Here is a 14,281-nt window from a genome sequence, read left to right on the forward strand (position 1 = left end):
ATTTCAGTGTATCTGGTTTTATGTTGAGGTCCTTGATCAACTTGGACTTGAGCTTGTCTCTACTATGTTGTCACAGTTCCCATCAAAAGCACCTGTATATTGAAACCACTACCACTGATTTTACCATCTTCCTGCAAAAACACCTTTTTGAGCAAGTTGTCCATATTTGCCTCTCTGTCCTCTCCTTATTCTACCTCTGTTGTATCCAACCATGCTGTTTACTTCATTATCCTGCTGCAGCTACTAATAACCCAGGATCCAGAATCCAAGGGCCAGTTACTCATTCAAATCTTAAGTCATGTAGAAGCCCATCAACCCTTTCTCTTCTTCCTGTTCCTTCTGGGCTCTCACCTAACACTGCTTCTCTTCCCAGCTGCCAGGTCACATCTTCTTAGCCAATGGTGTTGTTTCTTCATTTCTCTAATTGTATTCAGGTCTGTTCCTAAGTTAGTATCCAGAATGATCCTTTCATACTGCCCTGTGTTTTGGTATGCCATGCCATTGCATGCCATGCTATATCATCCTTCTGCCCCCGGGATGAAAGCTGACATCTCACCATGACTGTCATTTCCTGCCCTCTCTTTCCTCCTCCTCTGCCAAGACTTGATCTGATGTCAATCCTTTGATCCAGCCATGTTGGCTCTTCTAAGATGATCCTCAAATTTATCAAATATGCCCTCACTTCAAAGTCTTGGAATCTTAAAAAATAACATCTAAAAGGCATATTAATTTTATTTTATAGGTGCGTGTTTACCTGCACGCATGTCTGTGTATTGCACAGTGAGTATGTTGCCCAAAGGAGGGCACTGAATCCCTTTGAATGGGAGTTACAGACAGTTGTAGCAACCATATTGGAACTGGAATTGGACTCTTCTCTTCTGCAAGAACAAATGCATTTAACTCTTGGGCTATCTCAGTAGCCCCAAGTTTCAGCATTTTCCACAGCCTAGAACACTCATCCAGAAATGTTCAAGATCTGGTCTGCAGTTCTTTTGTGCTGCCATAGCAAAATGCCATTTAAAAATATAGAAATTCATTTATCACAATATGTAGGCGTGTGTGGGAAAGTGGGGGCTCAATGTCAAGAATTGGCAAGGTTTGGTCACTGGTTATGGCTTCCTTCCTACTTTATAAATGGCTGCTGACTCACCATCATTTTATAACCTCCCTCCATGCATGTACACAGAAAGATTTTTTTCCTCTTCCTATCTCTGTAAACTCTCTAACCCTATTTAAGTATGGCTCCCCTTTTTACTCTTATTAAATCCTAAGTACATCCTATTCTGGCTTTCCCCCTAACTTGCATAAACTAGAGTTATCTAGGAAGAGGGACCTCAACTAAGAAAATGAATCCATCCTGTAGCTTATCGACAAGTCTATAGGGTATTTCCTTGATTGATGATTAATAGTGATGATTGATGTGGAATGCTCCATCTTACTTTGGGCACTACCTACATGGTGATCCACTCACTTATGTACCTCCACACTTATTGACACTGCTTACCATTGCGTGGACAATGCCTGGAACAGGAAACTGTTCAACAGCGTGATAACTATTATAAGAGAATGACAAACGAAAGGCTCTGTGAGGGAGGGGTCTCTGTAAACGAGAGGCCAATTTCATAAAAATGGGGAATACATCTTACCTTTGGGGAAAAGAAAAGGGAAGAAGGTTCCACGGATTTTGGATAGCTTTGCTAAGTTGTCCCAGGAGGCAGCTGATTGGCATCTTTGAGGTGACAGTTACTGAATGGCAGTTACAGAATATTCTCAGGCAGGAGAATGTCATAGTTTGGATTGGATTCAGGCCAATTAACCTGTGCTGAGGGACTTGCGCAAGGTAAATCTTGAAGCAGATAGCATTGAGAAGAAATTTTCAAGTGGGTCAATTTACCCAATTGAGATTTCAGAATAAGACAATTTGTGACAACTCTAACTTTTATATGGCAGTAAATTTCAGTAATTTATTTTCACTTAGAAACAATGATTTTTGATCCTTTTGTATATAATTATCCTAATTACTAAAGAACTTTTGAGAAATCTAAATTAGAAGATTTCCTCATTTCTCTCAAACCCTTGCTCTCTCTCTCTCTCTCTTGTTTGTATCATTGCCATGAGATCTCTTGATGGTCCCTCTCTTGGGAACTTTTGCATATTCTCAAAAGTCCAGTGGTTTTTCTTTCTCTCAGAGAGTTCAACTTGTCAAATGCAGGAAGAGTAGAGAGTTTAAATGAATCTTTATTAAAATCATTGAGATGAGAGAGAGAGAGAGAGAGAGAGAGAGAGAGAGAGAGAGAGAGAGAGACTCATAGATTCATAGAGAGATCCCGATTTGCATAGGGACACTTCTGTGCAGAGGGTGAGGTGCATAATATCTCCCAGTGGAAGCTGTAGTGTGGCTTTCTCAGGTCTGTAGAGTTGATCTGGCATAGGCTTCTCCTTGGTCCCTGACTCAGTTGATGGTCAGGCCCCTGCCCTGTCTAGGAAACATCTTCACTTCATTGAAAACCCCTTTATATCAATAATGTGTGAGGGTAAACTGGTGCCAGCTGCCCTGGTGACCAATACTACCTGTGCAACATACTTGACTGATCTACTTGCAAATTCTATGCACTTGTATTATGTGGCTATTGCTTTTATTAAGTGGGCATTGAATGCAAGTTTGTTCTTGCTTGACCACAGTTTTATTGGAGCATAACTGAGAAATTCCTGGAAAGCTTGGTCAGCATGCAGATTCCTGGTCTTGACTGGGGACCCCCCACATGAAAACCTTAATTCTCTTTCTTAATCCTTCCTGATGACTTCTTTTGTTAAAATGTGTGTGTGTGTGTGTGTGTGTGTGTGTGTGTGTGTGTGTGTGTGTGTGCCTGCCTGAGTGAATTTTGTACAGCATGTGCATGCAGATATCCTCAGAGGCCAAAAGAGGGCATTGAATCCTGGGAACTAGACTTAAGAAAATTGTGAGCCATCCATTGGGAGTACTAGAAACTAACTGAACAGAGGTCCTCTGGGGTGGGGGGAAGCAGTGAGCTTTCAACCACTAAGCTATCTCTCCAGCTTATTAGGACTCTTACAGATATGGTGCTTAATTTTGTCTTTCCCAGGGAACTGTTGCCTGTATTATTTATTTCATTGAGGTATATGCAGTCATATACATATATATAACGTATATAATTTACATTTATTGGTCATTTACAATGTAAAATTTGAAGGGTGGAGTATTAAGTCTGCTGAAATGTTAAGACACTTACCATCCTATTCCATCAACTCAATAGATGAAATAGTTTTTATATTCATTATAAGTTTTTATTAGGACAATAAAACCATATTGCAGAAAGCTGGGAAGATGTGTAGAAAGATATAATTTCCCCAATTTGATGCAACAACTGTTTCCATGCTGCTATGTTCCCTCTGGGTCCCTGTGCAGAAGCATCTGTAAATGTGTGCTTTGTCACTGTAAGTGTTCACACCATTTACTGTGATGTATAGTCAGAGAGCATAGGCCAAGATCACAGGCTGCTCTGTGCTCCATCCTTCTCAGGAGACCTAGCCCGCTAGACTCATAGGAAGAGATTTACTAACAGTGGCTAATCCCCAAAGCCCAAAGGCACCCCAAGCCCTCCTGCTGCATGAGATGCACAATAAGTTAAGCCCAAACCCCCCAGTTTACCTAAGTCATGGGCATCCCTTGGGCTGGTGTGCACAGCATTCTTCAATTTTGCCCATGTGTAATGTCACCTCCTGCATGGCACAATATGAACAAGATTTTGTCACTGCCCCAGAGCTCCCAGACTGGTGGGGGAGACAGACACATAAACAGCAATTACCACATGGTGAAAAATGTATAACACTAGAGTTTGGCACAAGGTAGAACCTGGGAGGTGAAGCCCAGCCACTGACTGATCCACCTTAGAGCCTTGCACTTCTGTTCGTCCCTCAGATGTATTCCCTAAGGAGCCACGAGGCTTAAAAGGATTAAAGTCCCAGAAACTTTTGTGTACAAGATAATCTATTACATTGTGGCAACACTTGTGAGGCATGTCATAGTCCCCCTTTTACATTTTATTATATTTTTATAGGAATTCAGAAATATCTAAAATATGCAGAAAAGGACAGAAACATGATTACCTAAATATATGCCCGTATACCAGAAAGACTTAAACAGAGGAATTCTTTTAATGCATTTGTTTTCTTTATTTCATAAAACAGCTAAGTACCCATGCTGTTGAAGTACATCCGTCTTTGAAGCCCCCTGGACCACTTTTCCCTCCTTTCTTTCCTCTTTTCTAAACTAGACAAAACACCGCTTTGAAGTTTATATGCACACTGGCTATATTATTATGCTGTCAGTTTTTAGGTGTCTCTAATGTTTTAAAAAACACATGTGGGGGTTGGGGATTTAGCTCAGTGGTAGAGTGCTTGCCTAGGAAGCGCAAGGCCCTGGGTTTGGTCCCCAGCTCCGAAAAAAAACAAAACAAAACAAAAAAAAACACATGTGCATGCACACACATGTACATAAACGTATGTCCATATGTAGTAATACATATGTGTTTCTCAACTTATTCTTCCCCTGCCTATTCACACTAAATTCTAAAGACTTACTCTTATGGACCAAGCTTTCAGCTAAAGATTATGTGCTATTGCTTAAAGATACCATGGTATATTTATCCATTCACTTTTGGGTAGCCATTTCAATTGTTACAAAAAATAAGTTCTTCCTCCAAGTTCTTAACACATACATTTAACCATTCTCTCACTCCTAAAGGTAGACTACCTGAATGTTCAGAAGTGTGCATTTTCAGTTTCAGTAAATGGTCCCCAAATTGCTTTCTAAAGTGTTTGCATACCTTTGTACCCCCACTAATAAAATGATGGGGCCTGCTATCCCACACTTGGATTATCACACAATGCAATTTTATGTATAAGAGACACCGTGTAACTTCGTAACAGAATTTTCTATTTCTCTGATCAATAGAGAAGATTGATAGGTGCTTGTATCTTTATATGTTGAGATTATATATTTTGTGTATGTATCCCTTTTTGCTTAGATCCATTGAAAATGTTTTTTTTTCTCTTTCAATCTTTGGCTATCATTTACTGTTATTTTCAGAATCTTCTCTCTTGTGGATATTTATAAATCTTATAGTGTGGTTGTGCACTGAACATTTTGTTTAAGGAATTCTTCTGTCACAGGACCAGAGATACAGTCCTCCAGTATTTTCTGACAAGAGATTTAGGCTTAATTTTTACCATTAGTTCAACAATACACATGGGTTAAAATACCTTTAAACTAAAAATTATAAAGTTAAAGCATATACTTTGATACTATGGTGCATCTTGGAAGCTATACTATGAAAACTATGGTACAACTGCTTCTGTGCCAAAAATTAAAACCTTGGGGTGAGAGAATCCCACATTTGTGTGCTATCTATTATAAATGCCTTGCTATGCCCAAATTCATAATTATTCACTATTCTAGTTATGATGACAACCATACTGTTGCTTCTAATCATAGTTTTACTAAGTATCCAAACAGTCTGATAGTGAGTAAAAATAATATTTGCTATTTAAATATCTTTTAATGCTATTTTAAATTTTGTTTGTATTTTTCAAGCTATGTATAACTGTAATTCTACAGTAATACTCTGCATTTGATTCACCTTCCTATTATATCAAAATATCTGAGACTTTGGGACTTATAAATTAAATCTGTTGTCAGTTCATTATTTTGGAGGCTAAAAAGTCTAAGTTGGGTAGTCTTGTGTGTTTGGTCTCTAATGAAGGTCCCTAGGATCTTGCATCATAACATGGCAGTTGACATCATAACAAAATGACATGTCAGGAGAGAAATTACTAGGTGATATAGGAAATGAGAGAATGAGCAAAAGCTGGCCTTGATCTGTTTGTAGTCACAATGCTCTAATATGAATTAGACGTGGTCCTGGGACAGTGCTTGTCATGACCTAGTCACCTCCCTAAATGTTGCCTTGTAAGGAATCTACTATCTCTACATGGGAATCCAGCATTCAACACATGGAACTTCCAGGGAGGTACTCAAACCACACACTAGTCTTCTATGTCAGCATTATTTTCTCAGGCGTTCAGCCTGTTGAGACGAGTTTAAGTGATATGTGTAGACTGTTTTCATGACAATGTATTATACTGCTATGTGGACATGCCACCGTGCACTTCTGTATACTGCTGCTGTAAGACTTCCCAGCTGCTGTGGTTTGAGGACACAGAGAGGTTGGTTGCATCTCTACAAATATCCAGACATTACTAGCAGTTAACCAAAAGGTTCTCCTTCACCCCACTCCACACCCCAGCATTCTGTGGTAGGTAGCATCTTGGTCATGAATTAAGCCTCTGTGTATGTGTGGGCTCTTTTCTGTATTTTGTTTTGTGGCATTAATCTATTTGTTTCTTCTTGTATCAGTGCTACTCTAACTTAATTAACTAAGCTTATAATCACTCTCAGGCTAGGCAAGGCAAATTCTTCCCCTTTCTTCTACTTCTTCAAATTTCCTGGGTCTTTATATTTCTAGCTTTTAATTAGCTTTTCAAGAAACACACATGCACACACATATATGCACACCCACTTTTTTCTTTTAATTGGAAACCATCTGGGTTTAATTTCAAGTACATTATTGAAGTTGAGATATAATTTTATCCTGTTCTAGTTTTCTTCTTATAGTGACAGTCAATTGTCCCAGTTTCATTTATTGGCTGTTCATTGATTTATTAATATAGAAGCTGCACTTTTCTTTCACATGTATAGTTGATCTTTATTATTCATGGATTCTGACTATGTCTACTCACTATAATTTATTTGTAGCTCCAGAATCAATACTCACAGTGTCATTGTGGTCAGTTTTTGATATGTGCAGAGCAAGAAAATTTTTGAGTTAAATGATAAGTATTTTCCAAGCTGATGTCAAACAACACAACCAGTGCCACTCTGTTTCAGTTCTCATAGAATAAACAAGTGTCCTTTCTGGAATTTTTAAATTTCTTAGAATTTTATTTATCAAAATTATGTATTTATGTATATGATGTGTGTGTGTGTGTGTGTGTGTGTGTGTGTGTGTGTGTGTGTGTGTGTGTGTGTACATGCTGAGAGCACATGTGGAGGCCAGAGGACAACTGTGTGGTCAGTCTTTTCCTTCCACTATATTGTAGGTTTCAAAGGTCACCAACTTGTACAGTGATTTTACTTACCTTCTGAGCTATCTCACCAACCCCTCTAGAATCTTTATATTTTAATTTTTTAATTTATGCTTTTTGTTGGTGATTTTATAATTAAAATTACCCCCAAGCATAGTGCTAAAGTGCCGTGTAACATTTTATACATCAAGGAACCTGTACTGTGCCTTATGGAGAAAATCCACATTAAATAAGTCTGTATCATGAACTATAATGCTCCTCGCTATGAGTTCAAGGCTAACAAATCAACAATACACATTTTAAAAAGTTCTTTAATACACACACACACACACACACACACACACACAACAATGCCATGCATTGAGAACCAATGAAGTTATTGTGAAAACAGTCTTACAGGAACCTTCCTGTATATTTTCCCCATAACCAATGGCTCAATTTAGTGTTGTGGTGAGTTGATAAAACATAACTACATTCATTATAGAGAATTGGTTGCATTTGATTACAATGACTTTCTTTTTATCTCTTTACTTTCAATATTTCTGTGTAATTTTAACAAACTTCATATAACTTATGCCCCTTCTCCAATCTACTATGAGAACATCTGTTTTTTAAATGATAGTTAATTTGGTCATCAATAGTCACCCGTATTGACTCATCTCTTCCATTTCACCTTACATTCTGCATTTCCCTGATTATTTTGTTTCTCTCTCATTTTATTTTCCTGTTACATTCTCAAATTCTGCTTATTGACTTTTATATTTTATGTTTATACTTTATACATTTGATTTACTCCTCTGGTAGAGGTATTGCTCTTAAATTTTAACATGTAGCTTTATACAAGACTAAGAAACTATATTTCTTTCCTTCCCCTTCGAAATATGAGGATGATACAATACTTTTGATTTAAATCTGACTGCAGATACAGTCCAATATTAGAATACTTGCCTAGCATGTGCAAAGGCCTGGGTTCAATGCTCAGTGTACATAAAAAACACACACACACACACACACACACACAATAGATAGATAGATACATAGATAGAAAATTTATACATAACCAGGCACATACCTTTAATCCCAACACTTGGGAGGCAGAGGGAGGCAGATCTCTGTGAGTTCAAGGCCATTCCCATCTACAGAGTGAGCTCCAAGATATCTAATGCATGCAGAGAGACAATGTCTTAAAACAAACCTAAACAACACCTAAAATCATTCATGTAAGTACCATCTCAGTATCTGTTATTGAATCATCCTTATAAAAATTTGAATCTGAGCTAGAGTCTCACCATAGACACTCTGGTGGCTCCTCCCCCTGCCGCCTTCCACTCAGCTCCCTCCTCCTATCCACCTTCAAAATCTATTTTATTTCCCCTTCTGAGAAGAATTCAACCATCTTCTCTTGGCCTCTCCTTGTGCCTTCTTTGGGTCTGTGGTTTGTAGCATGTTTTCCTGTAATTTATGGCTAATAACTACTTATAAATGAGTATGTATCATGCATGTCCTTTAGTACCCAGGTACCTCACTCACTCCAAGCAGTAGGAAATATGGATCCTGAAGCAGTCATTTTGTGTCGCCAGGCAGGGCAGGACTCCCAATGGAGGGATAAGGACATCAGCCCACTCACAAACCTTCCACACAAAACGTGTCCTGCCTTCATGATATACAGTGACAAAGAGCAGAGACAGTGAACGGGCAACCAATAGCTGGCCCAAATTGAGACCCATCCCATGGACAAAAACCAATCCCTGACACTATTAATAATAGTTCGTTATGTTTGCCTATGGAGCCTAGCATAACTGTCCTCTGAGAGGCACCACCCAGCAGCCAATGGAAAGAGATGCAGAGAGTCACAGTCAAACATTAGATGGAGCTGGGAGAGTCTTGTGGAGGAGTTAGGTGAGGGATTGGGGAAGAGGACAGGGACTCCACAGAAATATCAACAGAGTCAACTAACCTGAACCCTTAGGGTCTACTAGAGGTTGAACCACCACCTGAAGAGCAAGCACGAGCTGGACCTAGGCCCCCTGCACATATGTAGCAGATGTGCAGCTTGGTCTTCATGCTGGCCTCCTAACAACTGAAGCGGGGGCTGTCCCTGAAGGTGTTGCCTGCCTGTGGATTCAATAACTGACCACCTTGCCTGGCCTCAGTGTGATAGGGTGTGTCTAGTCCTTTAGGGGCTTGGTGTGCTTCGAGGAGTGAGAGGGCCATACCCAGGGAATACCCAGAGGAGAGCACCCTCTTCTCAGAAGAAAAAGGGAGTGGGGGAGGATCTCTGTGAGGGAGTACTGGGAGGAGAGAGGGAGCTGATATTGGGATGTAATGAATATAAATAAATAAATTTTTAAAAATTGAGTCTGAAATGCCTCCCACAGACTAACCTTCTGCCAATCTACCTAATCATGGTATTTAGGACAGGATGTCAAATGTTTAGAATATAGGGCCTAGCTGGAAGAAGGACTCACTGAAGGTTACAGATTGGTCCTCGGTCTGTCACCCTGCCTCCTAGTCTGTCATGACAAGCCCATGCACCATGAACTGAACTGTCTCATCCTGCCTCCCCACCCTCTGTGACCAGACTGAGGTCCTCTGAAGCCATTAAGCCAAGTAGATATTTCCCCCACTTAAGTGGGTTTGTGCAAGGTATTTCATCACAGTGCAAAAGTCATTGGAGCAGCCTTTCCAGGCTGTGAAGAATGAGCTGTCCCAGCCAGGAGCTAAGTCTCGGGTGGCGGCTTGAGAGAGGAGATGGAGGCTAGTGCTCGAGCAGAGTTTTATTTTCATCACCTGCTTCTTCACCTAGGATGTATCAGCTGATACAAAATGCAAACCCCTCCCAGTGTCACACCAGGGACATAGGAGGAGGCCAGCCTTCCTGGTCGCTGTTCTGTCTCCAGCACAGTCCTAAAGGATAGCTGTTCTCCCAACTCTTTGTCCATCAGCCTTGCTGACTAGGGACTTCAAATTTTGAACATTTTAAGCAATTTAAAAATTGTGAAGCAGGGAAAGAAAATGATTCCCATGCTGCCCGGGAGTCCTGTGGGTCCTCACACTCACTAATGCCACTATTTAGAAATGATTGGTCACCACTACCCAATGAGGGGACCTCTCAGGGCCTTTTCTTTCAGTTGTGTCTCTGTGGATTATGGATGAAATTGGCTCTTGAAACCCTGCTGGCTCCTGCCTGGGGGTTTAGGTTGGAGTTACATTCCCCTTCAAGGGCAGTGCCCATCTATGAATGTGTGCTTTATGCCAGCCCTTGGGAAAAATGCTCACACATTTGCCACCTCACTTAAGTCCATGCACACAAGGCAGAGCCCTTTAAAAGCAATTCATTGTCTGCATTTTTTTTTGGCTTAGGAGACAGAGGGATTATAAAGCCAGAGACTAGGCAGATCCTTGCTTTACTTTACATGGTCAATTCCAATTCTGCACTTTTCTCCAGAGCAGGGGCTATGCTGACTAGGGAAACTCAGAATTGCCATGGAATTGCTAATACTGACTGCACCCCATTGTGTAATGTCTCTTTCCTATATTCTGCTCTTCCATGAGAGTACCCAGGAATCTATAAATTCACCCTGTTCCCCAGAAGCTGCATAGTCACCCTAGCAAAGCCTCCAGAGATGTTTAGCCACAGAGGTCAAGGGTCAGCCCAGACAGAAAGTAACCAGCTAAATAGCTCTCCTCAGGTCACACTTCTTTCTTTGCTCTAGTCTGCCAATCTCAACATTGTGTCTCTGACCTGTTTTCTTTTCTTTTTTTTTTTTTTCAGCCTCTCCCTTCCATGCATCAGATACTGTAAAACCCAAAGTTAACCCATAAGCTAGACTGGCCCAAGGACCAGGGAACTTCCTTGAATGCTGGGAATTGTAGTCCTTGGAAAAATAATATAGCCACATGGTAAAATATGGTGGCCTTACGGTTTTGTCCTTAAAAGCTCCTACAACACGTGCTTGGAATTTCAGGGAGTGTTCCTGACCAAAGCCTGTCCTGGTCAGTATTTACTTAAAACTTGCTTCAGATTGTGGAACTGGTTTTTCTGTTACAAATCTCGGGATTAACAATATGTCTTTTGGTTTTAGATTTTTCCAGGCTTAGGAGCTAACCTCGATCAGATCTTTCCAGGACACTTAAGGAGAACTTGAAGGTCAAGAGTCTCTGGAAGAGAAGTGTTCAGACTGAGAAGGTGTGCCAGAGGATCAGTCAGTCCTCAGGTTTGGGACCACATCCTTCATCCTAGGAAGCTAGAGCCTTTGTGGAAGGGTCAACAAAATGAAGCTGAAGAGAAGTGCCCATCTCCCCTACCCTCCTGCCAGAACCCTCTTCCTGTTTTTTTAACAGTGCCAGAACTTTCTCCCCAGGATGCTTTAGCAAGGAAGAGATATGTATAATGCAAGAGACAGGCACAGCAAACATCCTGCTTCTCAGCCCTTAGTCTTTCTGCCTTCTCTTCACCTGGGATCAGAGCTCCAGGTGTAGTAGTTACACTGTATCAGATGGGCTGGGTGCCACATGGTCAATTGTTCTCTGTGTTTTGATCTGTTCTGGTTTTCTGTAATGATTTTTGTCTGCTGCAAGAATGTTTCTTTGATTGATGTGAAACTTATACTTATCTGACAGACAGAGCAGGCTATATATTTAGGAATATGTACATACATATACATACATACACACATAATATACATATATATATATATGTTATAACAATTTAAAAAGAATAGAAGCCATGAATTTGAAATACAGCAAGGGAGGAGGTTCCTAGGAAAGATGGGAGGGAGGAAGGGGGGAAACAATGTAATTATTTTTTTAATTGCAAACAAACTTGAAAATGTAAAAAAGAGAGGCTGGCACAGAATAGAGAGACAGGAGGGTTTGTGAGATATAACCAAAATAATCCTCAAAACCAAAACAAACCAGACAAAAAAAAAACAGACCACCTCCCCCCAAAAACAAACAAAACAAAAAAAAACCAAACCAAAACCAACCAACCAACCAACCAAAAAAAAAAACAAAAAAAAACAAAAAAAAAACAGCAAGGTGAGGTGATTCCAGAGCCATTCGAATGAAATGCTGCATGAATGTGATTCCAGCATTAGGGAGGCAAGACAGACAGACAGATCCCTGGATCTTCTTGGCCATCTAGTCCAGCCAACTTGTTCCGTGAAAGGTCTGCAAGGTGGCGAGTACGTGTGTGTGCGTGTATGTGTCTGCAAGTATGCATGCACAGGGGCAAAAAAATGAAACATCTGGTGCTGTCCCTTGCCCCACCAACCGCCTTCAGTGGTTGGTTCAGCTCTTCCTTTGCCCTTTCTCATCTTCACAGGTTATGATTGGGAGGCCCATTCTCCAGAAGAGTCATGGTACATTTTTATATTCTTCTTGCTCTGAAAGGCATTGAGGAGCTGTATCTAAGACTTGCTCTTAGACAATGGAATCTGGGCCCTGAGGCACAAACCCTGGGCTTGCTGTGGGTTTCTGGTTTTCTGGTTTAAGTTCACATATCTATGATATAATGAGGCCCAAGTGTATATTGCTAACCTGGAACAGGGGTGGAAAATGTGATGAAGATGTCAGGGCTTTGGGGGAGGAAGTAATTCATTCTTCAATCCCAGAGAAGTTTCATGAGAAACTGCAGGGCCGGCTGGCTCTCTCCCAAGAGCTCAGAACCCGAATATGGACTGGCTTTCTAAAGCAAGAGGGAATTTCACCAATGTCTCCTTTGCCTTAGAAGTCTCTGTATTTTAGAGATTTACAAGCCATTAGGGAATGGCTTAAGAAGTTAATAACCTGTTACCATTCTGGAGAATTGCCTTTGATGTTGTTTATAGCTGTTTGGCTTATGAAAATAAATACATTAAGATCGAGAGGTAGTCCTTACTCATGCCACTTACTGAAGGCAGATCATCCAATAATAAGCAAATATCATTAATCTTAAACTCACACGGGGGAGAACTTAGTTCTTAAATATTAATTGTATGTGTGGGCTTGCAGATTTTAGAAACCAAAGTGCAAATGACACAATAAACTTTGTGTCACTGGTTATTTGTGTGGAAAAAAAACAAATTAATTGGGAAAGGCAGCCAGAGAAAGGGTTGCAGAATACACAGAGCTCATAATTAGGGTGGCTCAGATAGGGCACTGAATTCTTCTTTTTCCCCCACAAGGCCTGAGCACCAGGGAATGGGTACATTTGATTTGGTTTTAATTAGCATGGCAGTGTTAATCTTAATTTTATAGATGACTTTCAAGCCTATAGGACTTGATACTAAAGTTGGAAGTGTTTTTCTCCTCCTCTTCCTCTTCTTCCTCCTTCTTTCTAAATATTTGAGCAATTGTCCTACAAATAAACAAGGTCAACTCTCCTGGGGGAGAAGGTCAAGGTTCCTATATGTGTGGGTGAGTGTGAGTGTGAGTGTTGTGTGTGTGTGTGTGTGTGTGTGTGTATGTGTGTGTGTGCCTGCACGAATGCACATATTTCTATGTTTGTAAGTACACTTCTATTTAAAAAAGATGCCAGAAGTCAACTTCTGGTGTTATTCCTCAGGAGCCATCGTCAATTTTGTTTTTGACACAGGACCTCTCATTGGGGCTTGGATATCACTACTTTGCCTAGATTGATTGACCAGGGTATCCATCTGTCCATCGCAGTCCTCAAAATCTGGGACTATAAGCGTGTACTTCTGTACCTGGCTCTAGCTGCTGGAGACTGAACTCAGGTCCTCGTGCTCATGTGACTGGCACTTTATCCTCATAACTCTCTCCCCACGACTCCTCCTCTTGACCCCCACTGTGTTGGACTTGAGTCAGAGAAAATTAGAAAATTAGAAAAGAAAGTGAGAAATACCCTCGAGCACATTGGCGCAGGGGCAATTTTTCTGAACAGAACACCAATGGCTTAGGTTTTAAGATCAACAATTGACAAATGAAACCTCAAGAAACTGAATAGCTTCTGTAAGGCAAAGGACACAGTCAATAGGACAAAATGGCAACCTACAGATTGGGAAAAGACCTTCACTAACCCTACATCCGATAGAGGGGTAATATCCGAAATATATAAATCACTCAAGAAGTTAGACGCCACAAAAACCAAATAACCCAGTTTAAAAAATGGGAT

At 40.5% G+C, this 14,281-nt stretch overlaps 1 long non-coding RNA gene across 3 annotated transcripts in view; it reads left to right on the top strand.

Moving 5' to 3' along the window:
• Positions 1–1,752: 1,752 nt before the first annotated feature.
• The window catches only part of LOC102556295 (uncharacterized), a 34,525-nt gene continuing 21,996 nt past the window's right edge, over positions 1,753–14,281 (top strand). For 2 of the 3 annotated variants that reach the window (XR_597108.4, XR_597109.4), the window contains exons 1-2: positions 1,753–1,840; positions 11,250–11,381. This is a non-coding gene — a long non-coding RNA (uncharacterized LOC102556295). The remainder of the gene's footprint in view (positions 1,841–11,249; positions 11,382–14,281) is intronic. The other variant, XR_005496758.2, reaches the window with a different exon arrangement.

Source organism: Rattus norvegicus, chromosome 19, assembly GCF_036323735.1.
Source record: "Rattus norvegicus strain BN/NHsdMcwi chromosome 19, GRCr8, whole genome shotgun sequence".
In the NCBI taxonomy this organism is placed as follows: domain Eukaryota; kingdom Metazoa; phylum Chordata; class Mammalia; order Rodentia; family Muridae; genus Rattus; species Rattus norvegicus.